Source organism: Canis lupus, chromosome 19 (genome assembly GCF_048164855.1).
Source record: "Canis lupus baileyi chromosome 19, mCanLup2.hap1, whole genome shotgun sequence".
Classification (NCBI taxonomy): Eukaryota; Metazoa; Chordata; class Mammalia; order Carnivora; family Canidae; genus Canis; species Canis lupus.
In genome coordinates, this window is record NC_132856.1 from 30,715,261 (window position 1) to 30,737,354 (window position 22,094).

General features: G+C 40.3%; 1 protein-coding gene and 1 long non-coding RNA gene across 5 annotated transcripts in view; one reads left to right on the forward strand and one right to left on the reverse strand.

Moving 5' to 3' along the window:
- The window catches only part of PTPRG (protein tyrosine phosphatase receptor type G), a 706,326-nt gene that overhangs the window by 353,190 nt on the left and 331,042 nt on the right, over positions 1–22,094 (reverse strand). The gene's annotated exons all lie outside the window — the stretch shown is intronic.
- On the forward strand, positions 9,452–12,191 carry LOC140610069 (uncharacterized). The gene is made up of 3 exons (XR_012011847.1): positions 9,452–9,578; positions 10,239–10,440; positions 11,511–12,191. It is a non-coding gene; the product is annotated as an uncharacterized lncRNA (long non-coding RNA).

Here is a 22,094-nt window from a genome sequence, read left to right on the forward strand (position 1 = left end):
TAGAAAGAAGAACAATGAAAGGAGGGTGAAAGATTTGTGGGGAGCTGCACCTCATGTTGCAAAGATGAAATGACTCCGTTTTAGCCATTCATTCAAGTAATAGACATCACACATCAGTGATTCATCAGCTCAGTAGCAGATCTGTGCTCTGGGGACACCGCATTCAAGAAGACAAACAGGTTACTCAAAGTGCGAGGTTTATAGACCATGTCAACTTAGCTGAAAGAAATGAGTAACAGAAACCCTAAGTTTTTCCTGGGAAAATGGTCATTCCAGCTCAATATTACCTTTCCCAGCTTCCCTTGCAGCTAGGTGCACACATGGGAGTCAACTATGACCAACAGGACAAGAATGGAAACGGTGTGGACAACTCAAAGTACTTGTTCTTAAAGGCAATGGGACATAGCTTCAACTTCCCTTTCACACCTTTCTGGCCAGAGGACAGATCTGATGGCAGAAGCTGGGGCGGCCACCTGAGATCACCAGACATACCATATATAGCAGAATAACAAGAAAGAAGCAGCCTGGGTCTCTGACAGTGTCATCATATTAGCACCAAATTGCTTGAGTGCAAACTATTCCATGAGAACCAAATTCACTATATTGTTTAAGCCACAGTTCCATGGGCCATTGTTATAGCAGTCAATAGGATAATACAACATCTGGAGAATACAAATACACATGCCTAGAAAAAATGCTAGGATTTTGTGAATAGTAGATTAATACAGGTATCCCCTACTTTTTGCAAATTCACGTTCCAACACTTCACATTTACAGAAGACCTATATTAGTAACTGTTTTCACTAATGGAAAGATATTAGAGGATTTTTTGCTTTTTACCCAAAAAGGTGGAAAGCAAAAATAGCATCCAAAAACTGTGTTGCAGCAAGCCATGAAAGGTAGCACACACACCCTGTACAGCAAGAGCAGCCCCACCAAGCTTCACCCTGAACTATACTCAGCCTCTCAGCATTAAGCTGCCATAGCTCTCAACTGTGCCTGTGAGCATGTGTGCTTTATCTTGACTGATTCATTGCATCCGCTCACAAGATGTGTCATTAGGTATCAGAAAAGACTAAGAGAGGTTATTTGGGGGGAGTCGGGGAATGCTCAAAAAATTTTCCATGTAAATTAATGGTAATTACCTCTTCATTTTATACCATATCTTGGCTTACAAAAGATTTCATAGGAAAATCTTACTTTCAGAGCACAGCAGAAGAGAATTCCAGTTGTAGGGCAAATGCAAGAATATAATCTACTCTAGATCACTTAAGCATCTATCTCTAGCAGGCATTCTGACATATATCAGAATATGCAATGTCAGAGATTCCACTTCATATGTGAAAATACGGAAGTATATATACACATATCTACATACATGTGTATATAGAATTTACTATGATGAGAGCTGTGTTTAAGACTGACACCTTAGTTTTTACTCTAATTAAGATATAGAACTTGGATACATTCATTCCCCCCCACCACTAAGAATCAAAACACCCAGTAGAACAAGCTAAATGTTCTCACAAAGCAAGGTAATTATAACTGTATCCATAAAATATTCAGGCATGAAAACACAGGTGCAGGAATGAAAGAAGAGGCCCCAGCCCAATCCACATGGCTCACTTGCAGAGAGGAAATTTGCTTTCCTTGGGCTTGATGGCACAGATATCTAATGGAGGGAATTTTTACAGTGGAGACTATTTTCAAACTAGTTGATATACTGATTACATGTTTGATATGAATGCCCAAGAATGAAGAGACTGGCATCATTGAGGAGACAAGGGGGAAATCTGTTGGATGATCTCATCATGTCCTATTGCCACTGGTGAGATACAGAGTATGAATCAAACTCTAGAAAATGTAGAGAAACAACAGGATTAAAAGAGCAGCAGAGGTCATCACTGTCAATGTGAATCATACTTTGATAATCTCAGATAATCTTTTCCAAAAGTTTATTGCTACCGAGTTAAGGAAGGAGTGACATGGCAGGAATCAATTAATCGATAAGTGGAAACTATTATTAACAACCAACATTTCAGTTATCACTTATAATCACCAGATATGATACGTAAAGTGCACTCTGTATAGAATCTCATTTTATTTCAACAACCCTGAGCCATTATGGCCACTTTACAAATAGGGAAACTGAGGCCTACAGTTTATTCACAACAGACTCAATGAGTGTCTACAGGGTACCCTATACAACTATGATTAAGAACCTAAAAGAGCAAAAAAGGATAAGGTCTCTGTCTTCATAAAGTGACATTTTTTTAAAAGATTTTATTTATTTATTCATGAGAGAGGCAAAGACATAGGCAGAGAAAGAAGCAGGCTCCATGCAGAGAGGCCCCATGTGGGACTTGATCCTGAGACTCCAGGTCACGCCCAGGGCTGAAGGCAGGTACTCAACCTCTGAGCCACCCAGGTGTCCCCATAGACTGACATTCTAACTGCAGAGAACACAAACTTGTATCCCAGCAACATTCTGAAAAGCCATTAAGTTTTCAAGATTTTATTACTTTTATTCTTCTAACTTGAAAAGAGAATGCATCCTTCCATGCAGATCGAGGCACTGTCATTTCCTACTGTCTTATACCTCCCGTTTTACATATTTATAATCCCTGCCTGGCTTCCTGCAGATATTTACTTTTGAGACCCCATCAGAGAATTGTAGCAGAGACTCTGCTCAAAACAATTCTGCTCATCTGACCACAAATTCTTAGCCATAGAAGTCTCATAATTGGCAGTCCCCTTTCCAGATGGCCAGCATAACCAGTCTGGACTTCTGCCCCTTTATCTAAAAGTAAAGTAGCAAGTGTGTGGAGGGGTGGTAACTGTTTTTTCTAGCTCTAATCTTGGTCAAGTTGAGCCTTCCTTGTGACTCGCAGGGACGGCCTGCCTTTTGATAATGAGACATGTTACACCTGAAAAATCTGCAAAGGAAAGCCAATGAAGATCGAAGAAACAGTGAGACAAGTGAATTGTTTCTAACTACATGACCAAGATTTCCACAGTGGTGGTGGTGGTGGTTACAAGTCTTGAGTTCAAAGCATGTGGGTTACAAGCCCACCACCTTCTTTCTCTTCCTGTGCAATTTGCCAAGCCTCATGGGCTCCTGGAGCCTCCTCAGTTGTAGAATGAGAATATAACACACCACAAGGTTGAAGACTGGCTGTGACAAGGCAATTGAAAACAGTGCCTTGCACAAAGTAAGAAGTCAGCCAATAATGGTATTAGATGTTATTGTACTTGACCCGTTTAAAGGCTAATACCAAAGGCACTTGGTCAGCTCGTGCTGGGAAGCTCATAATACATTTAAGTATTCATATTTTCCCACATCTTCCTCCTAGCTAAGATGCCTGAGGCTGCCAGAAATAATCACACTATTTGTGATCCTATGTTTATGCAACAGAAACGAAATGGAATTTTATGGTCTGCTGTGTTCAACACCAATGTGCACGTTGGGATAATTCCATGCAGTGCTATATAACAAGAATTTATGCAATATCCAACCAAAAGATGCAGCTCCCAGGCCGACAAATCTTTACCAAACTATCAGCTAAAGAAGGAAGCAAGACAGCACCATATCTGTAGCCCGCATATCACATGCATTTAGCAGTAGCTATTGAATTGACCTGGGGAGACGGCAAACAGATTTTGGAGGGGGAAATACTTCTCACAGAAAATATGATTCAAGTCATAAAAAAGAAAATGAAAATGAAGGATAATTATTATATTGGGGGTAAAATAGTTTTGCTGGTTGATAAGAAAGGAAGATAATAAAGAAGAGCAATATTTCAAGGGTAATCTTAAAAAACGTTCAGCCCAAAGGTCTCACTTTGGAGCTGAGAACAGGAAGGCCATGTTGTTCATAAAGATGAGAGTTTGCCATGATATTCAGCCAACAACTCACACAGGTTGAACCCTGAAAAATGTTAGGATCATCACTCTTTGACAATTTACTGGCATTGTTTTGGTTTTTATATTTCCAATAGAGGTATATTTTCTTTTCTTTTAATCTACCACAAAGTTAGGAGCCTTGACTCCATTGCTAGTTTGGCTGTCCTCAAAAATATAATCAAATATATATCATAAGTCTGGATCCACTTATGGTGGATCATAAGTCCCATACCTGCCTGGGCTGAGGGAAATGAGAACACATCATAGTCAGAGGTGGCTGGGAAGTCCAGGAAAGGGAAAGCTTGTCCTTTGAGCAATAACCCACTGGGGCCAGGCACACACAATGCCCTTCCAGAAGATCCGGTCCGTTCTGCTTACTTCCAGAGGTGGCATGGAGGGCAAAGTAGGTACAACTTGGTTAAGAAATGAACTAAAATGGGCAGCCCAGGTGGCTCAGCGGTTTAATGCCGCCTTCGGCCTGGGGTGTGATCCTGGAGACCCGGGATCGAGTCCCATGTCGGACTCCCTGCATGGAGCCTGCTTCTCCCTCTGCCTGTGTCTCTGCCTCTCTCTCTCACTGTCTGTGTCTGTCATGAATAAATAAAATCTTAAAAAAGAAAAAGAAATGAACTAAAAGGACTGTAGACAGGTCATCACCCTGTAGAATAAAATGGAATAGAAAACCAGTATGTCTTTGCAGAATGATATTTTACTTATCAAATACTGTCAAGCACAATTCCAGAAAAATGGATGTCTACTCCTTTAAACATTAAAATTACAATTTAAATAATTTGGGGTTGAGGAGACCTGGGTGGCTCAGTCAGTTAGGTCTGCCTTTGGCTTAGGTCATGATCTCAGGGTCCTAGGACTCAACCCAGGCATTGGCTCCCTGCTCAGTGGGGAGTCTGCTTCTCCCTCTGCCCCTCCCTCAGGAAGTATGTGCATATATGTGCCCGCTCACTCTCAAGTAAATAAAATCTCTAAAAAAAATAATTTGGGGTAGAAAAATTAGTCATCCATTCAATAAACATTTACTTGAGTGCTCAACTCCACGGGGCAGGTGGTGGTCGAGAATGGCAGAGTAGATTGGCAATAAAACTGAGATAGTTTCTCTCCACAGGAATTTACCTTCATGAGGTAGCAGCTTTTTTTTTTTTTTTAAGATTTTATTTATTTATTCATGAGAGACACACAGAGAGAGAGAGAGAGAGAGAGAGGCAGAGACACAGTCAGAGGGAGAAGCAGACTCCATGCAGGGAGCCCGACGTGGGACTTGACCCTGGGTCTCCAGGATCAGGCCGTGGAACTCGATCCTGGGTCTCCAGGATCAGGCCCTGGGCTGAAGGCAGTGCTAAACCGCTGAGCCACCAGCGCTGCCCTAGCAGCTTTAAAAATCATGTAAAGCAACTGAAACAAGATAATTTGGGAGTTAGCCACAACTGGGAATGAGCCTTCAAGTAGAGACACTGGGAGTGACAACGAGCCAGGAACAGAGAACCAAGAGCAGATAGGAACAGTGCATCATGAAGCAGCAGAGGGTACAGCTGAAGCACAAGCAGGCAGAGAGATAGGGCAGTGGAAGACCAAGTCAGGAGGACCAAGTCAGAGTGGCCTGTGGGGGCAGATCCAGGGTTCCCCTGGGCACAGGAATGTTATAGGCCCTTAATAAGCAATGGATTACAGCTTCACAGCCTTCTTTTATGGTCTCCTTTGGAGCGATTCAATAGCACAATTACCAGCATCATTTCTTAAACTACTATTTAATTTTGAGAGACCCAGAGATGATGCCAAGAGATGACTGGTTCAAAAAATAAAAAATCATAGGCTAATATACATTAAGAGTGTTGAGATCTTTTGTTATTCAAATAATGTTCAGTATTCTCCCTCCTTTTCTGCTTCTAATTTGTCTCCAACCATCTGATAAGGAAAACAGTTCTTAATAGTAGGTAAAAAAGAAAGAGGTATCATGAAAAATCCAGTCCTATACCCCAAAGTGAACTAATGTGATGACCTTCCTTGGGCAGTTAACTTCACAGAACATTCCTGAAAAGAGAGAGAAAGAGAGAGAGAAAAAGAGAGGGAGAGAGAGAGAGAGAGAATGTATGCAAGAGCACAAGATAGCACAACAACTCTGATCTAAGAAAATCATCAACCTTCCTCCAAAGGAAACTTGTTAAGACTAATTCTCTGGTGTCTCTGGGTCAAAATTTCTTTCAAAATCACCCTTTAATGTAAAAAGTTGCACAAAATACAGAGACTAATTTATATAAATATAAATCTTTTATATTCAAATCTTCAAAACACACCCGTCTGCTACAGTCAAAATGGCTGTCACCAACACATTTTGTATGTACGGCTGTATTTATAGATACAGTGTAGGTAGCTCCATCTTTATCTTTCTCTATAAATACTTACACTGGCAATTGTCAACCTGATCATGAAGAATTAAAAGCAATTTGCAGAAGCAAAAAAAATACCCCATTCTCCGTTATTCTATCACTAAATATGTCAATATCCAAATACCAAGCACAAGAAAGGGCATTACTGATAACTTTAATTAAAACCTGAGATTTCATTACTGACAATTCAGTGCCCTTTATTTAATAGAAATTGGTATACACAAATCTGTATTCATAGGATACACACAAAGAAAATAAAAATCAAGCAGCAGAAACTAAATACATGAAAACTTTAATGTAGTTCAAGGTCAAAAGGATGTCACTTTTCCAAGAATCCAACCAGAGCTCTCTCTACTCAACTAGTGCAGGCTGGAGGGATAAGAGCCTGCCTTAAATATCTGTAATGAGTCTGAGGTGTGGTGTCACTGTGTCTAATAAACAACCCATGCTTCATTTTTCAAGTGCATTTCTGTTCATCTCAGGTCACAACTGAAATGAATCTAACAATCTAATTCATCATCTTTTGGGCAGTGATCCACAATGAAAAACCCACATCGAAGGACAATTTGACTCAATTAATGGGCTTTTCCTCAAAGGAAGCTCACAATGAAAAGCATATGGAACGAGAATGGGCTATTCATTTTACAATTAAATGTTGAGTTCTAGTCTAGGAAAGGAATCTTAGGACGAAATAGGGGATAGTTCAAAAATCACTGAACTGAAAAAAAAAATCACTGAAGAAAAAGTCAGTCTTGTAAAGCATCATAATTTTTAAAAACATAAACATAATTCTTCAAAAAACTCAAATTTTATAATGTGAAATAGTATTTCAGCCTTCTTTCCCAAAGAGAGAACAACCTCCAGGAAACAATTTGGCTCCAAAGACTCACACTTGTTATTTTAAAACACAATGCTTTTTGCATGTGATAAATGCCTGATACATTTTTGACATGTTTTTGGTGATGTCTTAAATGTCACTTAAATAACAAAAAGCTCAGGGGCAGAACATTTGGTTTTGGTTGCTATTCCAAGGTTTCTCAACAGCAGCACCACTGACGGTTTTTCACCAGATAATTCATTGATGTGGGATCTGTCCTGTGCATTGTAGGATGTTTGGCAGCATCCCTGGCCTTCACCCACTAGATGCCAGCCGCGACATCCTTCCCTGTTGTGACAACCACAAATGTCTCCACACATTGCCAAATGTCACCCCCTACTGGGGGGAAGGAGGTGAACGAAAATCACCTTTAGTTGAGAACCACTGTTCTACTCCAATCTCAGTTTGATAGGGAAATGACATTTTATGACATCTAGAGACTGTCACAATATAGTTGATACCTTTACATAAACCTATCAAACCTGAAAAGAGGTAAGACATTTTCAACCACTTTATTGCCAACATCTTCGCAATTTTGAAAATAAATCTAAAACTTTTTAAACAGAAGTTAAAAGTAAAATGAAAAAAGAAAAATTAAGCCACCAGTGTCATGGTCTTTCCAAGTCACATTATCACAGGGGTAGAAAAGCTTTAGTTTTACGGAGACCCCCAAACAACATTCTATCATTTAAAAGCTCATAAACTTCAGCAACATATTCTAGGAAATGTTGGTCCCATCCATGAAAGGTAAGTAAATCCCTCTATGGGCAGTCTGACAATTACTATGTTTTCTATTTCAGTAAATTCATGTAATTTAATCTTCCCCCCGAAAATTAAGGGATACAAAATGGACATGGAAACAAAAGAACAAGTGTGATTTGGACAATGTGATTGGGTTTCAGTCTCCATTCAATTGAGGTGAAAAATGGTCACATTCTTTGTGGCTGACAAACACACTCACATTGCCTCAGTGTTTCACGAGCTCCTGTGGGGAAGCTGCCTTCTTCAGGAGGTATAACTAGGTATCCCGTGTTGTCATACTTCCCAGGTGTCCAGGGCAGGTTCACAGGCCCAGAGAAGGGAGAAGGAGAACCACCGGGGGATGACTCAAACAATTAGGTGTGAGCTATCAGAGCAAGCTCCAAAGGCCAGGCAGCCCTGCTTCCTCCTCCTGCTGATAAATGACATGACTGTATGTCAGTCACTTAACCTCTCACTCCATGTTCCTTATAGCAGGAAAAGGATGGCACTGTGGGTAATCTATCATCTGGCTAATTTGTCTTCCTCCATACCTTCATGGAAAACTCTCCTTCACATTCAGATGGGTGGCCAACACAGACAACACACCCAAGTTATATACAGATGGCTGCATGACCAGCCCTTTCCCAACACCCATTCGGCATCCCTCTTTGAGTAAAGTATACTTCACCTGGAGAGAGGGAAAATGAACAACTTTACCAAACAAACACTTATGAAATCTTTACAGAAGAATCTTATCTCAGTTTCTATTAAATATTAAGCTACCACCACTACAACAGAAAGATAATCCGATTTATAAACCATAGAATGACACAACTTTAAAGGAGGCCTCAATTTTATAAAGCAAGTAAATCCTATAGTGAGCCTTTAAACCTTACAGACAAACCACACCAAATATAGCCCCAGGGTTACTTTGTCCTGGTCATGCTTAAAAGGCATCATTTTGCAGACTCAGATGGTTAGCAGCAAACCACAGTGAGTTCCCAAATGAAATCATGCACTTCTCAGAACCCAGCCAGCATGGCCGCATAAATGGGATAGAGGGCTTCTGGCCGACACTCGTGGCCAAGTTCATTCTGTTTCAACAGTACAGGATATAACTATCCTCCAAACAGCCAAGTGGGAGACCTGCCCAGCTGGCAGGAACAGTCTTCAATAGGCCTCTTCCCATATTTAGCTCCCAACAGCACACCAGTTAATGAAATTCCAAGGGACAGTTGAGAGCTCTGCCTTAGAATGCGCTGCAAGTCTTACAAAGATGACCGCAGGCAAAGACCTGTTGGCTGGGACCTAAAGATGTACCATGAGGCCAGTCACATTTCCATTTAGTCAGGCTTTTATTTCCTGGGGAAGCCCTCAGCACTCTGAGCAGAATACAGCTGGAAGAAAAACATTCTTCATGCTTTGGAAGCTAATGTGCCTACCAATGGAAAAGATCAAATGAACAAGAACAAAAAATAGAAACAGAATTCTGAAATGGAATTTGGTTGCTTAACTCCGGAGTTTCCTGTAGTCAAAAATAGAATCCAGACACTTGACAGTCATATGCACTCATGCAGTTGCCCATAATGAATGATGGAGAATTATATGCAAAATAAAGACAAGAAAATGCCATATCACCTATACGTACTATAGTATGGGTAAGAAAGACCAACTTTTTTTTTTTATAAAAAGATTTATTTATTTATTTGAGAGAGAGAGAGAGAGAGAGCACGTGAGTGTCTGGAGGGATAGAGAGGAAGAGGGAAAGAGATCCCAAGCCTACTCCCTGCTCAGCAGGGAGCCCCACTCAGGGCTGGATCCCATGACCCATGAAATCATAACCTGAGCTGAAATCACAAGTCAGACACCCAATCAGCGAAGCCACCCAGGCGTCCCAAAAGAATGATGTTCAATAGACTTTACTCCCCCGGACTTTGTGTTTTGTTTTCTTTTGTTTCAATCTCCTAATACGATGAACACAGGATTGCTGAGGGGGAAAAAAGGGCATGAGATGAGATGGGTCCTCTCTATAACTGTGGTTTACTTTGAACAATCAAAACCATAAATTGTACTAAGATTTTAAATGTGAAATATCACTACAAACTGCAATTAAAATGGCATTATAGGAACAGAAGTCAAGGGGGTGCTAGCAACCATTCATTATACTCTTTCTCCAATCTCAGGTTAACCATCCTTAGGATGGCCCTTTAGACCACCACTTCTCAAATTTTAATGTTAAAATTTTAGGATTTTAATGTTTAATGTTTAGGATTTTAATGTTAAAATCCTATTAAAATGCAGTTTTCATTCTGATTCAGTAGTTCTGCGTGAAGTATGACGTCGTGCAGTTCAAAAAGCTTTCAGGTGATGCAATGTCCCTGGTCAGAGGATCAAGCTGAGAGCAACCAGTTCGGTTCCTATGGAAACATTGTGGGCTACCTCACAATCTGCCTTCCCCTCTCTTCTCACTCCAAGAACCCTGATTTTACTGGAACAGCAACCAACTCAACCCAAGGAATGGTGGGTCATGCTCCAGCCAGACAACAATAGGAATCTGAGATCCTGCTAGATCCTGGCATAGGGTTGGGACAGTGATCCAACATTGGCCAAGGGCTTGAAAGGGGATGTCAGCTAAACTTCCTATGATGAAAAAGTTGTTTTGTTTCCTCCCTTAACTCCTTCATTGGCCTCTGCCATGGAGGTTGTGCTATGAGACTTAAGGAGCCATGTTGAAATCATAGAGTAAGAACGACAAGGCTGAAGTACTGCCGACAGCAATGAAATTAAAGTAGAAAAAGCTGAAATCAGGGGTCATGAAGCTATGACCCACAGACCAACTCCAGACCACTATCTGTTTTCGTAAATAAAGTTATACCAGACAGACATAGCCACATCCATTTGTTCACTGACTGTTTATGGTTGCTTTTGTCCTAACATAGCAAAGATGAGTATTTGCAGCAGAGACCTGGCTCCTGAAGCCTAAAATATTTACTGTCTGGTCATTCTCAGAAGAACTTTGCTGACCCTTGGCCTAGATCATTAAAGTATCTATCCATATCCTTTATTCATCCTCCACTTCACCTTGACATCACTTCCAAAACTAGTAATTACTTCTTCAATAGCTGTCTTCCCTGTTGGACAGTAAACTCCTTAAGCCATCTTGTTTATTGCCAGATGCTGCTTTTTAGCACATACCAGGCTTAGAGGAGACACTCAACAAGTTATCCAAATTGTAATTAAGCCCATACTTAAAATATTTTATTTATTTATTCATGAGAGGTACAGAGACAGAGGCAGAGACAGAGGCAGAGGGAGAAGCAGGCTCACTGCAGGGGAACCTGATGTGGGACTTGATCCCAGGACCCCAGAATCATGACCTGAGCCAAAGGCAGACACTCAACCACTGAGCCACCCAGGCATTCCTAAGCCCATGCTTTTTAATCAAGATGTTTTGAAGTTTCATCCCCTTCTCTGTCTCTTCAATGTAAGTTACTTAGAATATGCTAAAAATCACAGTTCTTCCTGTCGCCTCCTATTAAGAACAATAACCTGCTCTTTGTCCTTTACAAACTCCATTTCCTTCCTCATAGGCTACTTACAGGCAGGACAGAATGGAGTTTCCAAATCTGGACTCGCCTTATCCAGAAGCAGTAGACGGCAAGACCTGGAAATCCAGGTCAGAATCTGTGTGAACCCCAGATCCTGTGCAAATGTGCAGTGGACATCCCGTTTTCCAGCCAACTTGAGTCCACAACAGAGAGAACACACAGAAGCAGCAGCCTTTTGTAAGCCCAATAGGAAGCATAAATTTTGAATAAAGGAAGTAAAGGAAAAAGAAGATCCAAGGATGATAAAAGCCCTAACTTCCTGCAGTATAAGAGCTACTACAGGATATCTTAAAGAGACCTCGAAACATTTCACAAAACTGTCTTGGAGCAAAACAGTATGATAGAAATAGATGCTTACTAGTTATTTTCAAAGATGAAGAGTTTCCTTGATAATATTAGCAGTCCATACACCCCCTCCATGCTATTTCATTGCATAACACAATGATGAAACAAAAAACATACATCATGGAATTTGAACGTGGCTGGAATTCCTGTTTAGAGACTTACATAGACCATTTTACCTTTTTTTATTAGGATTTATCTATTTATTTTAGAAAGAGAGAAAAACCTTGTAAGCATGCATGCAGGGGCAGAGGCAGAGGGAAAGAGTCTCAAGCGGGCTCCCTGCTGAGCGTGGGGCCCAACATGGGGCTTGAACTCAGGACCCCGAGAACATGACCTGAGTTGAAATCAAGAATTGGATGCTCAAACAACTGAGCCACCCAAGTGCTCTTCATCTTACCTTTCTAAGCTTCAGGTTCTAATCCGTAAAATAGGTATAATACTCATTCCGCTCTTATGCATTTGTCAGATGAAAACTTAATTAGATGGTAAGATATTCTTGTTGTGGTTTCATTTTTAAAGGAAAAATATAGAAAATCATCCAAATATATTATCTAACAACTTTACCCTTTTAAAAAATTTAATTGCATCTCCCCACATTTTTTTTAAGTAATCTCTAAACCAACATGGGGCTTGAACTCAGGACCCTGAGATCAAGAGGCGCATGCTCTACCTACCGAGCCAGCCAGGCACCACTCCTTATACACTATTTTGACACCAAATGCCTCGTTTTCTATATGGGAACCCCCTCGCCATCCTATAGTATTTGCTTGTTCCTGAAAAAGATATTGCAAGTAGTATATAAGCAGATCATTACCAATCTATTGCAGGCTGTGTCTATACATTCCTCCTCAAGGGAACATCAGTAAGAAACAGACAGCTACAGTATGAGGTCTCTCCTTTTGGGAAAACACTTGACTTCACTCAGCACATAAAAAATACGTGAGAACAGCACATATCATTTATCTTTAAGTCTACTCTTTGCACTATTAAAAAGCCAGGGCCTCCAGCTGCAAACCTGTAAGACAGAGGTTAGTTGTGTGATGATTGGGGAAAGGGACAAATAGTTTAAAGGGCTCAAATTAATGAAAAAAGACTGACGTGATATGTAAGCATTAGTGAACTTAATAGATTTTCATTAGTTCTTATTAAGCTCTAGCACTAAGAAAACAACAGGGTTCAAAGGGTTAAGTTCTAATGGAGGAATCTGAAAACAATGGCAGGTGGGATTATTTTTCTGAAGAAAATTAAAGGAAGCTGGGAGAAAGGAATAGTATGTGACAGAATTTCTGTGTCACAGAGGCTTATTTGTAGGTCCCCCTGGGAAGGTAAAGTTGGAAGAGCGACCAGAATGGAGTGAAGGAGCAAATTACATGAGTTGGTGGTAGAGGCAGAGGTGGACGGAGGAGAGGGATGCATGTTCCAGATGGAAGTGCAAGCCCCTGAGCCTGTTGGAAAGGAAGCCTCTCCTTGGATCCTGCAACAATCAATCCCTCTCTCTCTCTCTCTCTCTCTCTCTCTCACACACACACACACACACACACACTCACAACAGGAGTATATGATGGGGGATCCCTGGGTGGCGCAGCGGTTTAGCGCCTGCCTTTGGCCCAGGGCGTGATCCTGGAGACCCAGGATCGAATCCCACGTTGGGCTCCCGGTGCATGGAGCCTGCTTCTCCCTCTGCCTATGTCTCTGCCTCTCTCTCTCTCTGTGTGTGACTATCATAAATAAATAAAAATTAAAAAAAAAAAAAGGAGTATATGATGAAAGACGCAGAGCATCTCCAGACATGGCCTCCCATAGGCACAGTGTTGGAAATATTGTGGAAAGTATATCTGACAAGAGGGAGATGTTCTAGAACTGAGATGTGTGGATGTATCCAGGCATGTGTCATTATCTCCTCATGGGGTGGGGGGCGGGAAGACACATACTCATCTTGTCATCAAGGGAATATCTCCCTCTCTCACCACAGAGATAGAGATCACCACACCTCCTGAGACTACCTATGGCTGGAACATAGCTGAGTTCCACACTAACAGCACATCCTGTCCTAGGCAAGACTCAAGAGAATGTCCTAACTGGTGCCTGGGATGCCAGTGTATCACCATGTGACAAATTTTTTTCATCTCCTCAGGGGTAACTAATAGGATTAATAGACAGCAACTATTGGTGATTGCTTGTAAGGCAGGCCCCAGGAAGACGACTGTGCCCCTGTGCTAATGACAGACTGCTGAGGGAAAGACGGATGGGTGAAGGGAAGCATGGGTAACAACTTTTCATCCATCTTCTGAAGCACTTTTGCTTTAAAAATGCTGCTTTCATAAACCACGTGGAGAGCAGCTTGTACAAATACCAACTGAGGCATATGACAAACGTTAAGAGTGTATTTGAGCAAAAGTTCATTCAAATGGGAACACACAAAACCAGAAGTGGTTAGGAGCAATCCATTAACAGGTGTTGGGGAAAGTGACCCGGGAGAGAGAGAAAAGGAGGAAGTAGTTAGGAAACTATTGATTAGCCATGGCTTACAGCTTTGTCGGCCCCTTATGACTGGTTGTCCTCGGGTGTCAATTTCACCTTGAGGCATTTACCGGCTTAAGATATGGTTTGTGATGTAGGCTGCCATGAGATTAGAGCCACCTGAGTCTAACAGCTTCCTTGTTTAATTAATTTAATTGTAGGTTAGTAGACAACTAGGTCTATCAACAAATGAATCTGGATATTGTCTGGCTTTTTATTTGCTTTCTATTTGTTGCAACATAAACAGAGAGCAACCCTTAGACCATTGTCTAGATATTCTGCTACTAATGTCACATTCTTAATTCTGGAGAGGCCAAAACCACCCCCCATTCCGCCATACACGATCAACCACATTTGCGTCACCAGCCCTCCACACAGCACTTGGAATGGAGCAGGAGACAAGCAATTATCTGATGGCTAGACTCCACGGAAAAGCAACATGCAATGCTCCCTTTGCAGCTGGAAAGCTGTGCTCACTGAGGACACCACTGAGTCTAGATCAGGCATGGAACTTCGCATGCAGGCCATCACAAGCATTACAAGCAGCAATCCTGACCTTTGGGAGCATTTCCTCCACTGGGAACCGAGTTAAAAACCAACTCACCTCCTACCGTGTGGGAGCAGACTGCAGAGATTCCCTGGTTCAATTCTTAAAACCACAGAAATCTCAAGAAGTCATTAATAGCATTTACAGATGGATAAAAGGATATTTACAGAACCACTCTTTCCCCAGGAAATGAGGTAGCCTTTTTGACTCACAGTGTAAAAGAAATCAATGAGGATCAGTTGGCTAGCTATATAAAATGTATGGTAGACAAAAAAGGAAGGAGAGGTAGAGGGACATGGTTTACATCACCACTATATTCACGGCATGGCAAGGGCATTTCCAGCCCCTGGCCCCCAATCCATTCATGATCCTTTCAAATACAATCCTTTCAAAACCTTAAAGGGGCAGAGGAAGCTGTTCCAAGCACCTTCTTTATCCATGTGATTTCTGTGCACATAACTGAAATAAACAGTCAACATTTACAGATTTTACTAAATGCAGGTGACATTTACATACTACCTCCTACCCTCGCTACTACTTGTCCAGGGGACGTTCCATTCATTTATAGATGAAGTTTGAAAAAAAATTAATTGGTGTATCTCTAGTTGATATGTCACACAACTAGAAAATGATGCAGCTGAATATCAAATCCAGGTGTGGAATGCAGTGCTATTTTCAGAACAGCATGATGCATCTTAGAGTAATTAAAATAAATAAATAAATACCCATTGAACACTGTTTTCCCCCTAATTTATAAATCTGACCAGCCCAAATGTATCTATGTCCTTAATACACCAGTAAGGAACAACTGATTGTTTCTTTCTGAGTTAGTCTCCCCAAAACATCCCACTTTCACCCTCACATCAAAATTATTGCTCACAAACCCACCACACCACATCTAGAAACCATCATCCATCCTGGACTCAATGCAGGGACTTTTTGTTCAGCTTCTTTCTTGGATGATTTCTACCATGCTGCCTTGACCCCCTTCCTCCCCCTTCTCTCACTTATTACTGGCCAAGTTATGGGAGCAGAGGGGGAAGCAAGAATTCCATAAACTCCTTCCTGCTGCAAACTTCCATTTTACTGATTTCTAAGCTGCATGGTCTGTTCCTTGCAGGATATTACCACCTCATTCATCAAGGTCTGTTTAGGTTCTTCACTTCAGTCTGAAAAGCAACCTTAACTCAATGTTCCTTGTTGGCAGGACATGTAACTAAGATTTTAAGAGGTGTTTGCTGAGCTCTAAGGAGTCTCCTAATACTGACATATCAAAAGAAAACTTGCATAAGACAGGTGTGTTAAGAAACCGTATACATGGCTCACACCAAGGCAGGGCGTCGTTTTAAGCAAGACACTAAGGACCTGCAAGACGATGAGTTAGACATGGAGCAACTGCCAGCAACGTGGCATGTTCATCGCTTAAACACTCCATTTCATTCCAAGGTACCAAAACGATAATAGACTTTATTCTAATTGGATTGTCTGCAATGAGCCAATTTAAGTGCTAAATGCTGCGAATTATTCAGCCTGACATAGCAATGCACTGATGTGAGCCGCTGCAGGGCAGGAGGTTTGTGGAAAGTGTGAGTTCCGAAGCATAATGAGGAGCTGCGAGTCTAACTTGGCAGACCTCCACCGCACAGATTCATATTGTCTCAACAGCTGCGGGGGGACACAAAAAGCATTGGCTGCCACCTTGACCCAAAATGCATCTGCCATCAGCCAGTACAGCTGATTCTGTAGGATTCCAGCTTCAGCGTCACTGGGATGAAGATAGGTCGAAGGCTTAATAGGAGAACAGCTCAGAATACAGAAAAAAAAAATTATCTACAAGAAAGGGCATCATTCACCATTGCTGTGGTTCCATTATTTTGACACTTTTAGAATGTTGTAATGTTTAAACTTATAAAGGCACTGGCTAGAGTTTTATAAACAGTGATTAAAAGCTTGAGATCTGGAATGGAAATGGATCTACCACATACCACCAGTTAAATGACCTCAAGGCAGGTCATGTAATGTTCTTAAACCTCAGTTTCTTCATTTTAAAAATGAGCACAACAGTACCTAATTGTCATATGACTGGTATGACAGTTAAATACATATAGGAATTTTAATGTATGGAGGCCAATACAAGTTAAGTAATTAAAAACATATAATGATTAAAATATGTGTGTGTGCGTATAAAATAACAATAATGTATACTTATTCATTTTCTTCCAGAACAGATTTAAAGAGAAAAAGTAAACAAGCATCTATGGACTCCCATCTTAAACCTAAATTATCACTATTTTCATATTAGATATAAAAAAGTACCCTATTTTTTTAAAAGATTTTATTTATTTATTCATGAGAGACACAGAGAGAGAGAAAGGCAGAGACACAGGCAGAGGGAGAAGCAGGCTCCACGCAGGGAGCCTTACGTGGGACTCGATCCCGGGTCTCCAGGATCATGCCCTGGGCCGAAGGCAGCGCTAAACCACTGAGCCACCCGGGCTGCCCAAAAAGTACCGTATTTGAAAGTGAGACTTGCTTTGTCATTACTTCACCTCTAGAAATCATTATAGAAAAAAACCCCAGGAGGTCAGATACAACATGGTCTCTTGGGTGCCATCTAGCACTAAAATTAGGATCTTCAAAATTAATTTATGACTATGGTAATCTGGTGACTGAAATAATTTTTAATACTGCCCTATTTCTGAATTGAACTGTATTTTTTTTTTTTAATTTTTATTTACGATAGGCACGCAGTGAGAGAGAGAGAGAGAGGCAGAGACACAGGCAGAGGGAGAAGCAGGCTCCATGCACCGGGAGCCAGATGTGGGATTCGATCCCGGGTCTCCAGGATCGCGCCCTGGGCCAAAGGCAGGCGCCAAACCGCTGCGCCACCCAGGGATCCCTGAACTGTATTTTTAATAAAGATTATGGCTTTTTATTTTTTTATTTTTTATTTTTTTTTATTTTTTATTTTTTTATGATAGTCACAGAGAGAGAGAGAGAGAAGCAGAGACACAGGCAGAGGGAGAAGCAGGCTCCATGCACTGGGAGCCTGATGTGGGATTTGATCCCAGGTCTCCAGGATCGCGCCCTGGGCCAAAGGCAGGCGCTAAACCGCTGCGCCACCCAGCGATCCCCAGATTATGGCTTTATATATATATATATATATATATATATATATATATATATATATAGCCAAAAATAAGTATAGGATGCTGAAAAAAACCCAATTTACAAGAGCCAACAAAGAAAAATACAGAGCCAACTTTTAACGGCTGAAGAAGAGAATGTTCCTTCACTTTCCTGTCTAAGGGTAAATTAAAATTTCTTCCATGTCCCATGTCAAATACAATGGACTCCATTGGGCTGATGGGTTAAAGGGCCGTAATATTCACATCTGACTTAACAGTGCTCAGTATATTTTCTATTCATAAGAATCAACAACAGTTGAATAGTTTATTTGGTGACTTTTCCCTCATATGTGCTAAGTCATACAGGCCCCGACACATTAATTCAAGAACAGGCTGGAATTATTTGTTCTGTTCAGCTAGGAGTTTTAAATGCAACCTGAGCTGTCTCAAATTTGGTGTTACTATTTGGACTTTCCTCAATGATTCAGGTTCAGGTATTTGACATTAAATCAAGTGATAACATGGTGTTTAGTAAACCTGGATAATACTTCTTAAGATGGAGCACTCTGGCTGAAAAATTAATTTCCATTTACATAGACTGCCTGAAAAAACAATTAGACACAAACACTCCCTGAACTTCTAAGAAATCAAAAATAAAGTCCTACATGATCTTACTCAGTAAAGGCTCAACAGATAACATCTGAAGAGGGATCTACAGACTTTATGGTGATGTCTAGCGAGAGGCCAAAGAATAGTAAGATGATGACAAGTAAGATATATTTCACAGCTCTATTTACAGAACAACAACACCTTCCTCCAACTGGAAGCCATCTCTTGCTAAAAATGGTAAAGAAACACGAATACTTCCACATTAATCAGGATTTTAGCTCCACTCCCCTGCCACTGCCATACTCAAGCCAAGAGGAGAAAAGTGAGAGATGTCCTGAAATACTCAGAAAACACTGAATAATTTTTAAAATCGTGTCCACTTAAATTATTTTGTAAGTAACAGATTCTCATTGTAAAATAGTCAAACAATACAGTCGTGTTTGGTGAAACAAAATGTATCCCTTATCTTTTTCCTGACCCATTCCCTCGTTCTCTTCAGAGAAGTAATGATGTCTTAGCCTTATGTATACCTTTACAGTTCTTTTTCTAGAATTTATATACCCAGGGAATCAGGCCTACTCTGTAGAATCGATCTTTTATTTCTTTGGTAATAACTGAGGAAGCAAATTAACCTAAAGAAAATGGGCAGAGGTTTCACTCTAAAAAGGAAAAACCAATGTCATTTCAGACTACCAATTTTATCCATTAACACAAAGATAGTTCTGACTTACCTTTGAAGAATACTTTGAGATGCTTAAGCATGGAATAGGAAAAACAATGGGATGGGTATATATCCCCCTCCTAGACTGCCATTTTCATAGAAGGAAAGAGACATAGGCAGTGATGACTACCAGACAGCAAGGAATTGCCAAATACGGCTGAGAGTACCCAGCACATGTATTTGAAAATGAATGGAGAACAGAAATCTAAAGTTCCCAAGAGGGCATTGATTTAAACTGGATCTTAGAAACTCACCCCAAGAACATCAATAAACATGGGTCTTCAGCCAACATGGAGACACAAGGAAGAAATGGTATGTCAAGTGAAATGAATCCTTTCCAACACAGGAAAAATGCAAGAGGCCAAAGGAATCTTTATCATGACTTTCATCTGATTTGTGATCATGACGTCAATTATGGGAACATCTGCCCAAAGTTCTTTCCCACTTAAGATAGATGCTGGAAGGGTGCTCCGAAGAATAAAAGAACTCATGACCCAAAGTTTCCATTCAGATGGGAAATAAACCAGATCCTTTGTGACTTCACTGTGAAATAAACTCAATTAGGCTGAAAAAGGGGGAAAGCTCTTCTTTTGTTATAACACAGACAAAAGAAAACTCTTTAGTTAACTTCTGTTTAACTCTAAGAGCATGCCTCTCAGCTTACATGGCTTTGAAAAACTAGACATTCCCACAGGTGAGAAGAAAGCACCAGAAAGAACTAAAAACTAGGGAGTATTCCCTTAGGTTAGTAACATAATGGTGTATACTCATTTAAGCTTAAATGGACAGAGTAATGCTAATCTAGCTAAGGGTGCTGATTTATTGAGGAATATGCTATAAACAGATTGAAAAAAAGGCCCACAACACTGGATATCCCTTCTTGAAGATTAGAAAAGCAAGATTATAAATAGACAAAAGAAAAGAAACCCACATAGAAATACAAAACCTAGAGAACTCTTAGCAACTACTAAGCTCACACATTCATCATGGTGAAAAATGCAAATGTAACAGCAGATATGACTACCACTACATAGAGAGTATTTGTGATTTGGGAAAAGGTACCCCTAGTTCTGGAATGCAGCCACCATGTGCTCTGGGCTAGCACTCTTGCAGAGTGAACATCCTGCTCAGCTATCCACTGCAGCCCTATCCATGAAAAAAAATACATGCTATTTTCAGCATGAGAAAAACCAGTGAAGAGAAAAGAAATTGGAAGAGAAATATTTTTAAATAGTGAAAAAATAACATCTAAACATTGAGCTAGGACTTGACTTGAGTCCATGCACTACTTTTCCTCCCCATAAATCAAACTACCCTTATCAAACTACTCTTGAAATAATTTTAGGCTCTGCATAATTTAAATGCTTTAGAAGAAACCCCTAACTGCACAGAGAATAAAGAAATGCCAACCTCCCAATCTAAGCTCCCAATTGACAAGAATAAGGGGAATTAAATATCAAAACTATGCAGATTATTCCAGCATATCAAACAAAAAGGCAAAGGATCAAAAAAAAAAAAAAAAAAAGTCATGAAAGTTTTGGAAAAGATTTGCCAGTCTTCTGTGCACAAGAATCAATCATAATGACAAATTCTGATGGATTTTTTCCTTTGGCTTTTTTTTTTTTTTTTTTTTTTTTTTGTACATTAAAGGGTAATTGAGTCACACTTAAATGAAGTTTTGCAGTTGGAGTTCAATGAGCAAGGCTTAATTCTAAATGATGCTGGGACACCATGGAATATAAATGCATAAATTACTTTTAAATTTAAAAGGGAACCAAGAAAATACACTCTCCATGACATACATGCCCATCTTTTTGGTGGAATATTTCCCACCCACACAAAAATAAGTGTTAATGCTTTTACTTGGTTTTCCCACCACTTAAGGGCCAAAAGAACATTTAAATAGGAATAACTTCTAAAAAAAGGGGTAGTTCTAAAGCTCGCTCTAATTTGTTGCATATTTTCTTCAGAGTATCAAAGAATATTCTTAGAAGCAAATCCTGTAAGGTTCAAAAGACAACTAAAGGGATCCCTGGGTGGCGCAGCGGTTTGGCGCATGCCTTTGGCCCAGGGCACGATCCTGGAGACCCAGGATCGAATCCCACATTGGGCTCCCGGTGCATGGAGTCTGCTTCTCCCTCTGCCTATGTCTCTGCCTCTCTCTCTCTCTGTGACTATCATAAATAAATAAAAAAAAAAGAAAAAGAAAAAAATTAAAAAGTCAACTAAAAATAGTAAGCAGGAAGGTAAGACCCTGACTACTTGCTCCTTCACTCACAAAAAGAAAATATGTGATTACATTAGTAGGATGTCAAAAGATGCACTCTGACAATTTAAGCAGAGGAAATTGAAGGCATAAATCATGGTGGTGAAAGATGCACAGATTTACTGGAAGAGAAAGGAAAGCAAATTGAAACAACTTTAAAGTTACACTTCAGACCTACTAAAATACAATGAAATTATAAAACTCAATTTTGGTGCAGCTCTAGATAAACAGGTACACACGGCCTAGCAATGAAACCAACTTCAATCTTTCTAAACAATCTAGCAGCCTTTAATAAGAGCCGCTCCAAACTAGTAATTCCAAAGAAATAACTCGGGGAAAAAGAGAAATTAATTTATACCAAGAAATATTATATTTCATTATAAGGTAATGAAATTGAAAATAACCTAATGCTTCAAAATAAGGGAACAAT